We start from the raw sequence: 14,053 nt of genomic DNA, 5'->3' as shown, positions 1-14,053 counted from the left end.
ATTGGCCATGAGACTCATGTACTTATTTTCCCCTGATAATCACAGAGACATTCAGCTGCCCCATGGGTGCTTGTACTGTGTGTTTCTGAGGTCAGTTAAGCCCTGCTGTGAACACTGGAGTGGATAGAAAGAGGAGAAAAGCTAGAGGAAATAACACAGCAGCGGGGTATCTTATGCCAATCAACATACAGCAAAGTGAGAAACATTAGCCAAAAGACTGATGCTTACCGATTTCCCTGCACTGTGTGCGTGAATGCTTTTACCCTTGAGAGGAGAGGATGGTTAATGTGCCCACTGTAGCTTCAATCATGCTGTCTCAGTGGGGTCATGCTTTAGTTCCTTGGATATATGAAGCCATATATTGTAGTTTAGGCTGTTGTCTTTTACTCCATGTGCATTGTTCGTCCGTCATCATGTTTGTCAGGATTAAACTGGCGGGTAAATGAGAATCATATTTTCTGTCTGTTTTTTGTTGCTGCCACTATGGCATTTAACACAGTTATCAAGTGACTCGACATCAAGTTTCAGAGCACTCCCACTCTGTGTCGGCATGAAGAGAGAGGAGGTGACTCAACACGAAGCAACTCCTAATGAAATCCCTTCCTGGGAGCTCTGTAAATATTTTCATCTTCTCCCTCTGCCTGCTGATAGACTAATTCCACTCACTTTCTTAATTAATCACCAGATAGAGGCCGAGACGGGAGGAACTGGGTAACTGGCCGCACGGCTGTTGTTGGAAACTGTCCGCATCAACACAGTGAATGCAGCCCTATCCAGTCCTCCACTCAGATACGCATCTAAACACAGGCAGGTTAAAAAAGACTGATGAATGATAAGCAATCGAGATATTACCAACTGAGGGTTCAACATTTTTCCCTGTCTTATGTAATACTTAATTTGGGGGTTTTGGACTATTGGTTGGACATGACAAGCGAAGACGTCTTTGAGGTTTAAATAGCTAAGCTGAACATATTTTTTTGCTGTTTTGATAAATGACGGTTTATGGACAAATGGAAATAATTATTAGTTGCAGCTGTAACTTCTATAAGCAGAAAAAATGCAGTCTCTACCATCGGCCTCACACCGAACAAAACTACATTTTGCACGTTAGCTCTCATTGGAGAGTTAATGGACGTCCATATAAAAAAAAAAAATAAAAAAAAATAACAAAAAAAATAAAATCCAATAAATATAACTTAATCTCTGTTGCACCATGCCAGGACCGTCTTCACAGACACCAGATTTAAAACGACAGTTTAGTTCTTTGCCTTCATCAGCACATTGTGAACTTATTTAGTAATGTATTAAATGTAACAGACATTCATTTATGGGTATGCATTAAATATACACATCTTAATACCTGTTGGCAGATAATTCTACAAATTTTTAGTAGTGTATAATTGGGTACTGTTGATCCGTAATCATAGCTATGGGATTTTTATGAGTTGTACGTTTTATTATTAGGGGTAAATTGTCTGTACATCTGAAAATGAAATTGACTGAATGGTATTCATGACAGGATGGTTTGTTTTTGGTCTATCCAGTCAATTTAATACCTTTTTAAAGCCAATGTTATGAACACATTGCTGCAAAAAAATTCTCAAATTCACACATTTTTATGTGCTCCCATCTTATTAATTTTGATTATTGATAGTGACTTGATTTAATCATAGATATCAATATCAAGAGAGATCCCTTGATGGCTGACAATTGCTCTCATCGTGTATGTACTCTGATCTCCCTCTGCCTGCTTCTATTTCACATCCAGTCACATAACTCGTTGTTTTACTTTTAAGAATGGACAGTCAAAATAACGTTTCAGGTTTTTTCTCAGTCCTTCATATTATTAAATTATGTAACTGCCCACATATTGTAATGAGCAGCAGATAAACTAACATAGCTAGAATAGTGCCTAATATTATAATATGTTTTCTTATGAAACTGCAACACAGTATTCTCAAATTTTATTGCAAAGGATTACTTATAATACCTTAATTGAAATAATATGCAGACGTTGTCACGGATATAGACTTGGACTCATCTGTTCACGGCATATAAATATACACTCACACACATGTAATCCATCTTTGACAGGTGAGAATCTGTCTTTCTTCCTGACTTTTCCACAGCCTTAACTCCTTCAGTCATCCTGGTTATTTGAAAAGCATTACTTACTGATGGCACTAATACTGATTGATGAAGTTGAGTTTCCGCATCAGCCTCCTGTCATTGACTTAACCTAAGGCATAACCTAAACCACAGATGGATACCATGTGGGTCTTTATCCTGCTCAAGGGAAAACATTCATCTTATTTTCACAGTTTTCAGCCTCCTCCATATTCTGTATAATATCAAAGGGAATCAGTCTGAACAGTATCTATCTATATTTCATATCTGAAGGGTAAATAACTCATGCAAAGGTGTGAGCGAGGGTCACACCTGAACTGTAAAAGCATAAATTTCATGAACGTGTGTATGTACAAACGCATGCTAAACAGACGTCACAGTTAATAGATCCTCACAAAACTGTCCATCATGTTTATTTAATCACTCCTGATGGGCTTTGGGTGATGCAGGCAGATATTGGTCTCAGAGCGACCGCACTGCAAATCAGGTTAGTTCTTACACTGAATGTGGAGGAGGCCTGCAAATCTGGCCCCTGTTCCATTTCCCCTGGCTGCATTACCCACTTCTAACAAAGTTACAGCACACTTCTCGATTTTTCATTGGATTAAAAGGGCCGTATAGATTTGGACATGAGACAGTGTGGTGCATCAATCCCCTAGTGCATCTGCCGCACAGTTCAGATCGTCGCACACAAACACCTTTCTCCCTCTCAAGCCTTCTCACTTTTTCCTAATATGTGGGTTTAGTTTGTCGCCAGCCGCCCTCACAACAGCCGCTGCTCATTAGCCTTTGTCTCCGTCGCCCGTGTAATTACATTAGGAAAAGGACAACAGCGCATGCAATGATCGGTTGCAATGACACAGACCCATCAAAAGCTGTAATAAGGCAGACAATGGAAAGTAAGGCCACTGATTAGTGCGTAAATGATTTTTGTATTTTTTTTTCTGCTGTTTTTGTCTGGATTTTAGACGGGCAGGATCGATTAAATGTGCTGATGAAACCTAAATTTAATTTAAAATATGTTTGGGGGGGGAGCTGTGTGCTTAGAAAACAGCTTTCGGACCAAAGGGTTACAGGTTTGCATAATTTTCCCATGGGATCAATGAAGTGTAACAAAAAAATACATTTCTATAAGCCCTGTTCCAGGTACTTTACACTAACAATAAAATGTCATCTATTTCAAAACAGTAATTTTTTTATCCCCCAAAAGGCTACTTTCACCCAGGTTTTTGAAAGATTATTCATCCACATTACAATAGTCCTTGAAGAGTATGTCTTAGACTGAAACAAGAGGCAACCACATCCATAAATATGTGTGTAAAACGCAGTCAAACCAGAAAACTTGGGGAAATATTCTGTTGGAGTCACATTCAGATTTTCCTGTACAGTAAAAAAAAAATGGATTCCCTCCATTTTTTTTAACTTAAAATAAATTGCTATGCCTCCTTCAAAGGGTCATTTCCTTTACTGTACATCTGTTTCATGTTATGTATAGGGTGAGTTACACTCCCCAGGGCAGATAACTTTGAGGAAACCTTGACTAATTGTCTTCCAGTGACATTTGAGGGACATCTTCCCATATTCCAGTGAGCTGCTAACATAAAGAATTTTGTAATAATGACATGCATTTCGCCTGGAACATATGTTACTCATTGAGGGGAGAAACCTCTGTGGTACAGTTACTAGCCGCTGGTTCAGCAAGATTCAGCATGTTTGAGGCAGTTTCCCATGACTGTTTCTCATATAGGTTGTGCAATACAATTTGTACAAAGGAAACGGGGGGTTGGAGATGTATCCGCCCCCATTTTCCTTTTAACAGGTTGCAATACTAACCAAAAAACTGGCAGCTGTGGTTGCCAGAACTTCACCGTTAAAATCAGTAAAACATTTTCTATTATTATGGTAAATGGCTACTAGTATTGCTGATTCTACGGTAAAGTAGAATCAGCGTAAAGTTCTGAGTCAAACTGTGAGCCATCTTTTATTTCCAAGGTTGAAAGAGTCAAACACAGATTTTTGAAATTCTTCAGATGGCTGTTGCATGTTTGCTCTCAAAACGCATAGTCCATAGTCTAATAAATGGGCCGAATTTCAGGATCAGTCCAGGATAGTGCCGTAAATAATAATGTTTAGGTCTCAAGCTGACATCTGGAAACAGTGCCTTCCTGGTTTCCAAATATTCTTGGATGAGAACATCCAGATATGCGACCTGAGGCTTGAAAATTTGCTGAACACAAATTAGGTCAACAATGTCCTTAAGCTGCAAAGTTCACTGCCGTACACTATCTTGTGGGTCCTGTATTATGTCTCCAATTAACAGAAGCAGCAGTCTCAAAAAGTTCCAGTTTTGTACAGCTTGTCCACTATGTTTCATTGATTTAGGAGGGACAGCACAATGTTTGGAAGAAGCATCTGTTGCTTTGTATTTGAACTGTTTGATGCGCCTGTTCAAAGTTGTGTACATGAACCATTTCTTTTTGTGGATCAAGTATTTTAGATAAAGAGCAACATCGTATGAAAGGACACCCTTGAAGATGTCGTGGCCCAGACAAGGGGGATGCTTGGTGAACAAACATTAAAGTTCTGTAAAGTGTTAAACACTGATCTGAAATTCATCCCCTGTACTTTTGTCACATCACATAATCAGGCAATATCTGCAGAAGTACTGAGAGGAACTGAAATTTTCTGTAAAACCACCAATGCAATGAGAGCCCACGTTGTCTCCAGCAGTGCTCCTTTCACAACAGATTTGTCTGCCCATTGTTATCCCATTCTCCCCTATAGTAGTTTCAAGTCACCCAGCAGTTCTGAAAAAAAAACCTTTGTATGGCCAAATTCCTTGAAATCCCTCTCTTTACACAACAAAACCAGCTGCATATGATCAGTATTTTACCAGAGATGGGGGGCATTTTAAGTAGAAAGTGCATTTTAGCGTTAAAGTTATGTCCTGAGTAAGTGTTGGCATTCTATTATGATAGCGATAGAAGTGAACCTTTAATGCTGCATAACCAGTACACACTTGCTTGCAACTTACTGCAACACACTTGAACGTGGACCTCAGTTCATTGCGATGCAGTTTGCAATGTACAACAAATGCTTTTACAGACTGAACTGTTTGTGCACATATGTGACAGGAATACATCTTGAATAGATGACACCAACGTTAGCATGCAGCAATAGTGAACACGAGGCTTAAAGAAACCAAATTAACCAATGCAATTAAAACGTTTAAGTTTCTGTAACCTTCCGTAAGATTTCCATACCTGGGAAACTGAAGAAAAGCTCTAGTCGAGAAGTCTGGATGAGATGTAATCCTAACCACAGACCAAGAGTGGATGCTGGAAAAACAAAACAAACAACAAAAAAAAAACTTGGGGCTGGTCTTTAGATGCAGCGTGCTGATTGGACTGTTTAAATTCAGGCGCGTTACACTGCGCGCCTCGAAGCAGATAAGGTCAGTCAGTTGAGGCCTGGAGGCTGTGGCTAAATGCCAATTTAATCACTTTATCGATATTCCCGATGACACGTAGCTGTATTTTGTCTACATTTTGAATTTAATATGAATCATGGAACCGTTTTTATCAATATTCTGGCCCTGCTACCATGGCTCAGCGGTTAGTTAACATAATTCAAAGAAAGAACTCCGCTTTGGTTATAGAGCCTTACTTTAACACTGTAAAACATACAGAAACATACACATTCATTTCATGTACAGAAAACACTCTTACACAAAGGTTTACGAGTACACAATTAAATAAAAATAATAAATAAAAATCAATACGTTTAGCTTCATGTTAATGTCTATGGGAAAATACATTAAAATGCAAACGTTAGCATCTGCCGCGATCACTAATGGTTATCAACAGAACAACGTATTACCAACTTAACTTTTGTTTACAGACTTACAGTCTTTAAAAACAACAATATAGTAGTATAACATAAAACACATATCTACAGACAAATGTCTTCTAAGACCAGACAACTGTGCGTTGACAACTGACTGCAACCATGTAGGATAACGGTAACTTTGACAACAATGACAACTTCCACCAAACTATGGCAACACTGAAAGCACAATGAAAGCATTTACATTTACAAACTGTTTTTTTAATTTATTTATTTTTACATGAAATGAATGCAAAAATGTTGTTTTTGTGCATATTTCAGTTATTGCCACAACAGTACATATGTTTAACCGTTACAATATGTATTCTTTAAGAGAAATAAAAGCAATATTTGCAGCGTTGGCGACTAGAAAAATGACGGCATAGTTTTGTTTTTGCAACAACAGTATGTACATTTAACAGTTAGAAAATGTATTCTTTACGGGGAAGTAATCCAAGAATTACCATGGTGGCTGCTTAGTACCTCATATTTCCGTTATCTCCACGAGAGTATGTACATTTAACAGTTACGAACTATATTCTTTATGAGAATTAAATGCAAATATTGCGTTTAAATATATTATATCTGCTACTAGAAAAACTGCTGTATATTTCTGTTAAAAGCAGTACAAGACTTTTATCACGGCAGGGCAATGTATATTTTGTGGAAATCGGTCAAAATTCCAGCAAACAGGAGTGGAATACTGACAAACTGAGTGTCTAGCATTAGTCAGGGACACTGTAATCTGAAAAAGGCAGCAGGTTACTTTAAGAATGCATTTGTTAGTTATTCCAGAGAAAAGGACATGAATGAAAACTGAACAAGATGTAAGAGGAGGGGCGAGAAAGTATTTCACTCGATTCATGATTAGTGAACGCCCCTGATTGCAGGATGAGTCATCATTGTTTTAATTTTCTGGAAAAGACTAACTCTTACATACCAATACATACAAACTTATGTTATTGTTGTCCATTGTGCTTGACATGTCATGTCAAAGGTCAACAAGGTTTTTATTGTTAGTCCAATCATGGGGGACCATGGAGCTACATGAATACATAGGACCACGTACAATACAAGGGACTGACCATAAAGTGAGCATGTGCAAGTTTAAGCTTATGGAGACAATACAAAACAGTGCGAACAGTACAAACAGTGCAAACGATGCAGACAGTTTAGACAGTGTAGACAAACAATGCCAACAGTGCAAGAACAAGAGACAGAGCAAAGACAAACAATACGCTACAGACGGTACAAAACAGTTGGGAGACAATGCACTTGTAACACAACAACAGAGAGCAGCGCCGACTAATAAACAGACTAACAGAGTAAGAGGCAGGGTGATTGTATTAGCAGCATTTTGTGTGCAAAGGACTGAGTATAGGTTATGTTTTTATGGTGAGTGCGTGTATTGTATATATTCAGTCCTGTTTAAACGAGTTCAAGAGTCTGATGGCTTGAGGGAAGAAATTGTTACACAATCTGCTTGTGTGCAGTGTCTCACAAAAGTGAAAGAAAAGTGTGTAAATTTGCTGTCCCCTCAAAATAACTCAACACACAGCCATTAGTGTCTAAACTGTTGGCAACAAAACTGAGTACACCCCTAAGTGAAAATGTCCAAACTGTGCCCAAACTGTCAATATTTTGTGTGGTCACCATTATTTTTCCAGCACTGCCTTAACTCTCTTGGGCATGGAGTTCACCAGAGCTTCACAGGTTGCCACTTGAATTCTCTTCCACTCCTCCATGACGACATCATGGAGCTGGTGGATGATAGAGATCTTGCGCTCCTCCACCTTCCGTTTGAGGATGCCCCACAGATGCTCAGTAGGGTTTAGGTCTGGAGACACGCTTGGCCAGTCCATCACCTTTACCCTCAGTGTCTTTAGCAAGGCAGTGGTCGTCTTGGAGGTGTGTTTGGGGTCGTTATCTTGTTGGGATACTGCCCTGTGGCTCCGTGTCCGAAGGGAGGGGGATCATGCTCTGCTTCAGTATGTCACAGTACATGTTGGCATTCATGGTTCCCTCAATGAACTGTAGCTCCCCAGTGCTGGCAGCACTCATGCAGGCCCAAGCCATGACACTCCCACCACCATGCTTGATTGTAGGTAAGACACACTTGTCTTTGTACTCCTCACCTGGTTGCCGCCACACACGCTTGACACCATCTGAACCAAATAAGTGCTGGCAGCACTCCTACGTCTATTTTCAAAAGACAACCTCTGGATATGACTCTGAGCGTGAGTACTCAGCTTCTTTGTTTGACCATGTCGAGGCCTGTTCTGAGTGGAACCTGTCCTGTTAAACCTCTGTATGGTCTTGGCCACCGTGCTGCAGCTCAGTTTCAGGGTGTTGACAATCTTCTTATAGCCTAGGCCATCCTTATGTAGAGCAACAATTATTTTTTACAGATCCTCAGAGAGTTCTTTGCCATGAGGTACCATGTTGAACTTCCAGTGACCAGTATGAGAGAGTGTGAGAGCGATAACACCAAATTCAACACACCTGCTCCCCATTCACACCTGAGACCTTGTAACACTAACAAGTCACATGACACCGGGCAGGGAAAATGGCTAATTGGGTACAATTCGGACATTTTCGTTTAGGGGTGTACTCACTTTTGTTGCCAGCGGTTTAGACATGAATGGATGTGTGTTGAGTTATTTTGAGGGGACAGCAAATTTACACTGTTATACGAGCTGTACACTGACTTTACATTGTATCAAATTGTCATATCTTCAGCGTTGTTCCGTGAAAAGATAAAATAAAATATTTACAAAAATGTGAGGGGTGTACTCATTATTATGAGATACTGTAGGCCCAAATGCTCCGGTACCTTTATCCAGAGGGAAGGAGGGAGAAGAGTGTGTGAGGGACGTGTGGGCATCCACCATGCTGTTGGCTTCGCGGATGAAGCGTGTGGTGTAATGTTTGATGGAGGGTAGAGAGACTCCTCTTCTCACCTGTCCTCACTATCTACTGCAGGGTCTTGCGATTCGAGTGCAGTTCCCCAACCGGGTAGCTTGATGGGGTCTTTAAAGACAAAAAAAATAATTAAGAATGAGTGAATCTTGGTTACTTTGTCCATACTGTATACATTATTTTGCTTTTGTGTGGTTTCTTTGTCGTACTCTGGTTAAATATTTAAAAAAAATGCTGTCAAACACTGGAGTGATATACATTTGCCATGACTTATATACCATAATACAGTACTGCCAGGGAGGCCATCTGCTCCGGCCATGCACTCAGTAATAAATAAGACTCTGCTGACGTCACCTAAAGGCCTTTAAAGTCACTCACATGAAAGGGCTTTGCAGCACCACTTTTCTTGAGCTTTACCTCCATTAGGCCTACTCATCAGGAGTCCACTGACAGACGGAGAAACAACAGCATCACCAGGCAGTCTGTGCGTAACCCAGGTATGATGTCATTTGCGGAGCTCGTATACTGCAGCCCATTGACACAAAAACACTTTTCTCACAGGAAGCAGTAGCAGATCCTGTACTGTTCAATGGGTGGGCAGTAGGCCACTAGATCATTTCCAGTCACAGCTGGCACTCGGTTGTTCTTGTTTCCACTGATAAGATCAGTAATTTTCCACACACACACACACCATTATCTTTTCCGCTAGATGTAACTTAAATGGTTTATGTCTGGACCATTGGTTTTGAATGATATTTGACAACGAAGTCAAATAAAACACCTTTTACCCTGTTTATTTATTCACCACTTATACGAAGTTCGTGCTGTGCCTCAACTTTGCCCCCTGGTGGACACATGAATGAACAGCAGAATTAGAATTTTTTTTTCTTCAGTAATTCTTTTAAAAGGAATCACAACAGATAAATGGAGGTGCTTTTAATTTATGAATATCCTCTTGGAAATTCTCCTAGATGATTACATACAGTAGGACAATTATTTTTTTTATGTTACAGGTTTCCTGAAATCTTTACATTTAAACATGGGGTGTGTACTATATTTTCATACAATTTCCAAGCAGAAATATTAATCTGATAAAGTTTAAAATATTCTTATTTCACATGATATTCAAAGGTTTTCTACAGATTTGATTTTGTACATCCCTTGTTATTACTCCGTAAATCCCGAAATATTGCAAGTTCTCAGAAAGAAAATCAATTTTCATTATGTTTTGAGAAATAAAATATCCAAATATAATTAGGAAAACATGGTCTATTAAAATAACCACTGATTTGCACAAATTTCCAATAGGGAAAGTTCAGTAAAATAGGTGTAATATGGACATTTTCTTAGTCTGATAAAAAGACATGGATGCAAAATGGCCAGAAATCTCAACATGTTTTTGCCTGAAATGGCTCCTTCAGATGAAAGTTATATCTAAGAACCACAAACACTATCAAATTATTTTGTGGGTGTTAATATATATATATATATATATATAAAAAAAAGATGTCATGTTTTTTCTGCCATCACTGAAGCCACAAATGAAAATAGCCGTCTCTGAAGGTTTATGGGTGCCATCTTGTGGTTTGCAGTCTCAATTACACATAAACCATTCAGTGAAACGTCATTCTACAGACTGAAGAAGCAAAATAATTCCAGATATTTCTGGGTACTGAGATGAAACAGCCCTGGTTAATTTGTAAAGCTTACTTTGACTTAACATTTTGTTTGGATTTCGTATGATTTAATAAAGAGGGGAAGAATGGAGACATGCAAGGTCCTGTGAGCCAGATGTTTGCCTAAGGTTGTAGGTATGCTATTCATTTGAACCAACAGAACACCTTTAACTGTTTACTTCACAGTTGCACAACAAAGATGTTTTTTTTTTATTATTATCACTGGTATTTCTCTGTTATTAATAATCATGTAGATGTTTCCACTGTAGTAACACAGGCCTGCACATTCTCCATCTTTAGACAGAGAGAAAAGTATTTCCTCTGCTCTCTACTTCATTTTCCCCGCACATTAAACTCCTCTCCACTTTTCTGCCTCATCAAATTTCTCCGCAAACTAAAAATCTTGAGAATACGGTGACATACAAATGACCTCCCCCTTTATGTGTTCAGTTTGAGGTGCTCGGCAATAAAATAGCAACTAAATCAGTGGAAATGTACGCAGTGATAACATTAAGTTTGACCACGCCACTGGAGTTCAATTGATGCGCTGTAGCACGCAGTTAGCGGCTAAATGTTTGCAAGTCCCGTGGTGAGAAGTTGGGGATGCTAACTCCGTGCCTGCACACCAAGCACATCAACCAGCTAGCCTTGGGCAAAGGAAGCAAACATGCTGGAGTATTGGAGTCAGTTTGCATCCCTAATGTCAGAACAAAACGGTAGCCCCGGCGGTAACACTCAACGCTTTACTTGTTTATTTATTTCAGTATTTTTGCCCCCTTCTAATCTCCTGTTCCCGAATTAATTACTCAATTAGCATAGCAAATTAGCAAAACAATTATGATGCATGGAAAACTTCCAGCGCGCACCATCACAGCCAGTCTGGTTACGATTTAGTGAAGTGGGGAGGGGAAAGGGGGGGGGGGGTGTTAGAGAAAAAAACAAGAGGAATGAAAGCAAGCAGGGTGGCTCAGAACTTAAGCCAGAGAGTTTTCTAATGAAATAAAACATTTTAACAAACAGTCCTGTCAAATGAAATGTGATACCCTTTCCTCAGTGTGAGATGTAATAAACATAGCGGTGCAAATTTATTAGCAATGCATAAAAGCGGCAGTGAATTAATTCTTTGTGCGTCTTAGAAGGTAGCATGGAGTGCGCAAAGAATTAAATGCTTTCGTCCTTTTTTCAAGTACACGCACACAAAAGCTGGCATCGCTGTCTTTGTGAGGACATTCACTGACTTGATGAATTCTCTAGTCCTGCACCCTAACCATCTCAACTGAGTGCCTAACCCTAACCCTACTTCTAGCCTTAACCCTAAAACCAAGTCTTAACCGTCAAACAGCCCAGTAAGAAGGGGAGGACATTAAATAGTTGTTGCTTGTCCCTGTTTTATGTCTCAAAACACTTTCACAAATGAAGCAGGTGCTTTAGATTTGGGATATACTGTACAGTATAGGTGAACCGCCCAGCTCTTCTTAGGTACAGGTGCTTCTAGCAGCTGAAATGAGAGATGTGATGTGGACACCTTCCACTCCACATCCTCGTACCTGTGTCCCGAGACCCTGTTTTTGTCTGACGGTGAAGCAGCATGACAAGCACAAGATCTTCACTGTGCCTCCATTATACCTCGGACCAGATCCAAGCATGCCTGAAAGTCAGTAGTGTCAGTGGTAGCTGTAGGGGCGGCAGTATGTGTCCCTTTGCTCGATCTGGAGGCAGGATAATGAAACCACACACCAACTAGTATACCAGGTGGACAGTGTTGATGGTCAAAGACTGAAAAGACTTTTTTCTCTCTACCGTAGTAGAGCTTATTTCTAGGCGATGCATTAGAAGTGGTAACATTGCTGTATTCCCTAAACGTTAGTTGAGGTGATTAGTCCAGCGTTGTCTTTCTGAGCTTTGTATTGTCGTGTTTGTTTAGCGTGATCCAGTCCTGTCATGGATAAGTGATTCTGTAACATGGTCTGGAAATGACAAAACCAAAGAGAATACATCCATGTTATACTGCCGTAGATTAATTTGACAGAGTGCTGTAGCTTCGCAGAACAAAAAGATGGACGTCCTGATCCCTTTGTATAGATGCGTTACCATTAGCATCAAAATTTGTATTGAAGCCATGGATAGCAGTGTTTGCTTTGACTTTCTGATCAGGTCACTAACAGTGCTCGACTGTTTATTGCTTGGTGTGTACTCTTACAAACAGGAAGCGCCGATGTATACACGTTGATTAAACTTTAATTAAATTATATGTTAAATATATAATATATAACATTCTTTTACTGTTATGCTCATAAAAAAACAGTTCAGAGTGCAGAAGGAAGTGTCGATAAGTTCTCTAGAGGAAAGGTCATAGGGTCATTAAAAGCATGGCCGTACCATTTTATGATCCACAGTATCCTTTCAGCTTATCCTCAGAAAATCTATAAGCCTTTGGATTCAGAACGATTCGTCCCTCCAGCACCTACCCACAGCCCAGATTACCAATAGCTCAAACAGCTCTATATAGAAGCATATTATGTTTGAGTTGCAGGCAGGTGTGGAATGGAGGCATCATAAATTTCCATTGGCACGTTCCCAATGGCATAAGTTCCTTGTGAATATCACATACCTCATTACGCTCCGCTCAGTTTAGGTTCAATGTGTAATTAGTTTAATGAGTGCTGTCCACTGAGAGCGCTGTGGAGGGACCCATCTCCTAAGCTAATGTATTTGCATGACAATATGAGAGGCGAGCAGATTGCACATCATAGCCGAACAGTAGGCCACTCTCCTATGTGTAATAAAAGATCAAAAAGTCACTGACGGTTGAAGAGCGTGGACTAACATCACGCACTCAACAACTCTCTCCGTTTTAATTGCATTACATTGTTTGGCAAGACATCCGCTTTAATTTGTCCAAGTTTGTTTTTTTTCCCCTTCTTCCATTTATCTTTTCCAAGGCCGATGCAATCTGTTCAGTCTTGTCATGTAAATAAAAGCTGCATCTTGAGTAGAGGAAATTAAATTCAAAGTATCCCACTGGCTGTCTGGCAGCTACATCAAATGGCTAAAACAAGAACCTCTGTTACACTTTCAGTTGTGTTTGTTTTTAGTTAAGAGCTTAAAGCCACTCCAGGGATAAAAGACGGCTCGGTTGAAGGCAGTGGCTGAACTGAAGGGTGATGGAGTAAATGATGTTGATGAAGCGACGTGATTAATGTGCCAAGTGCACTACATTCTGGTACCAAGTCTGCTATAATCAAATGTTTGCAATGGCTTTAATTCACTGTGGTGTGTAATATGTGATCAGAGCAGGCGGCTAGGATATTATACGGACTTATTACAGTGTCTTCTTGAACCTACATTCCAGCACAAATCTTAAAAATGACAAGGCCTGTATATTTAAGAACTAAAAAAACTCAATTAAAACTTAGAGCAAACAGTCTTCTAGCTGAGAAGAGACA

Source organism: Chelon labrosus (assembly GCF_963514085.1).
Source record: "Chelon labrosus genome assembly, chromosome: 18".
NCBI classification, from domain to species: Eukaryota; Metazoa; Chordata; class Actinopteri; order Mugiliformes; family Mugilidae; genus Chelon; species Chelon labrosus.
The sequence above is the reverse complement of the archived record's forward strand: the minus strand, read 5'-3'. Positions refer to the sequence as shown.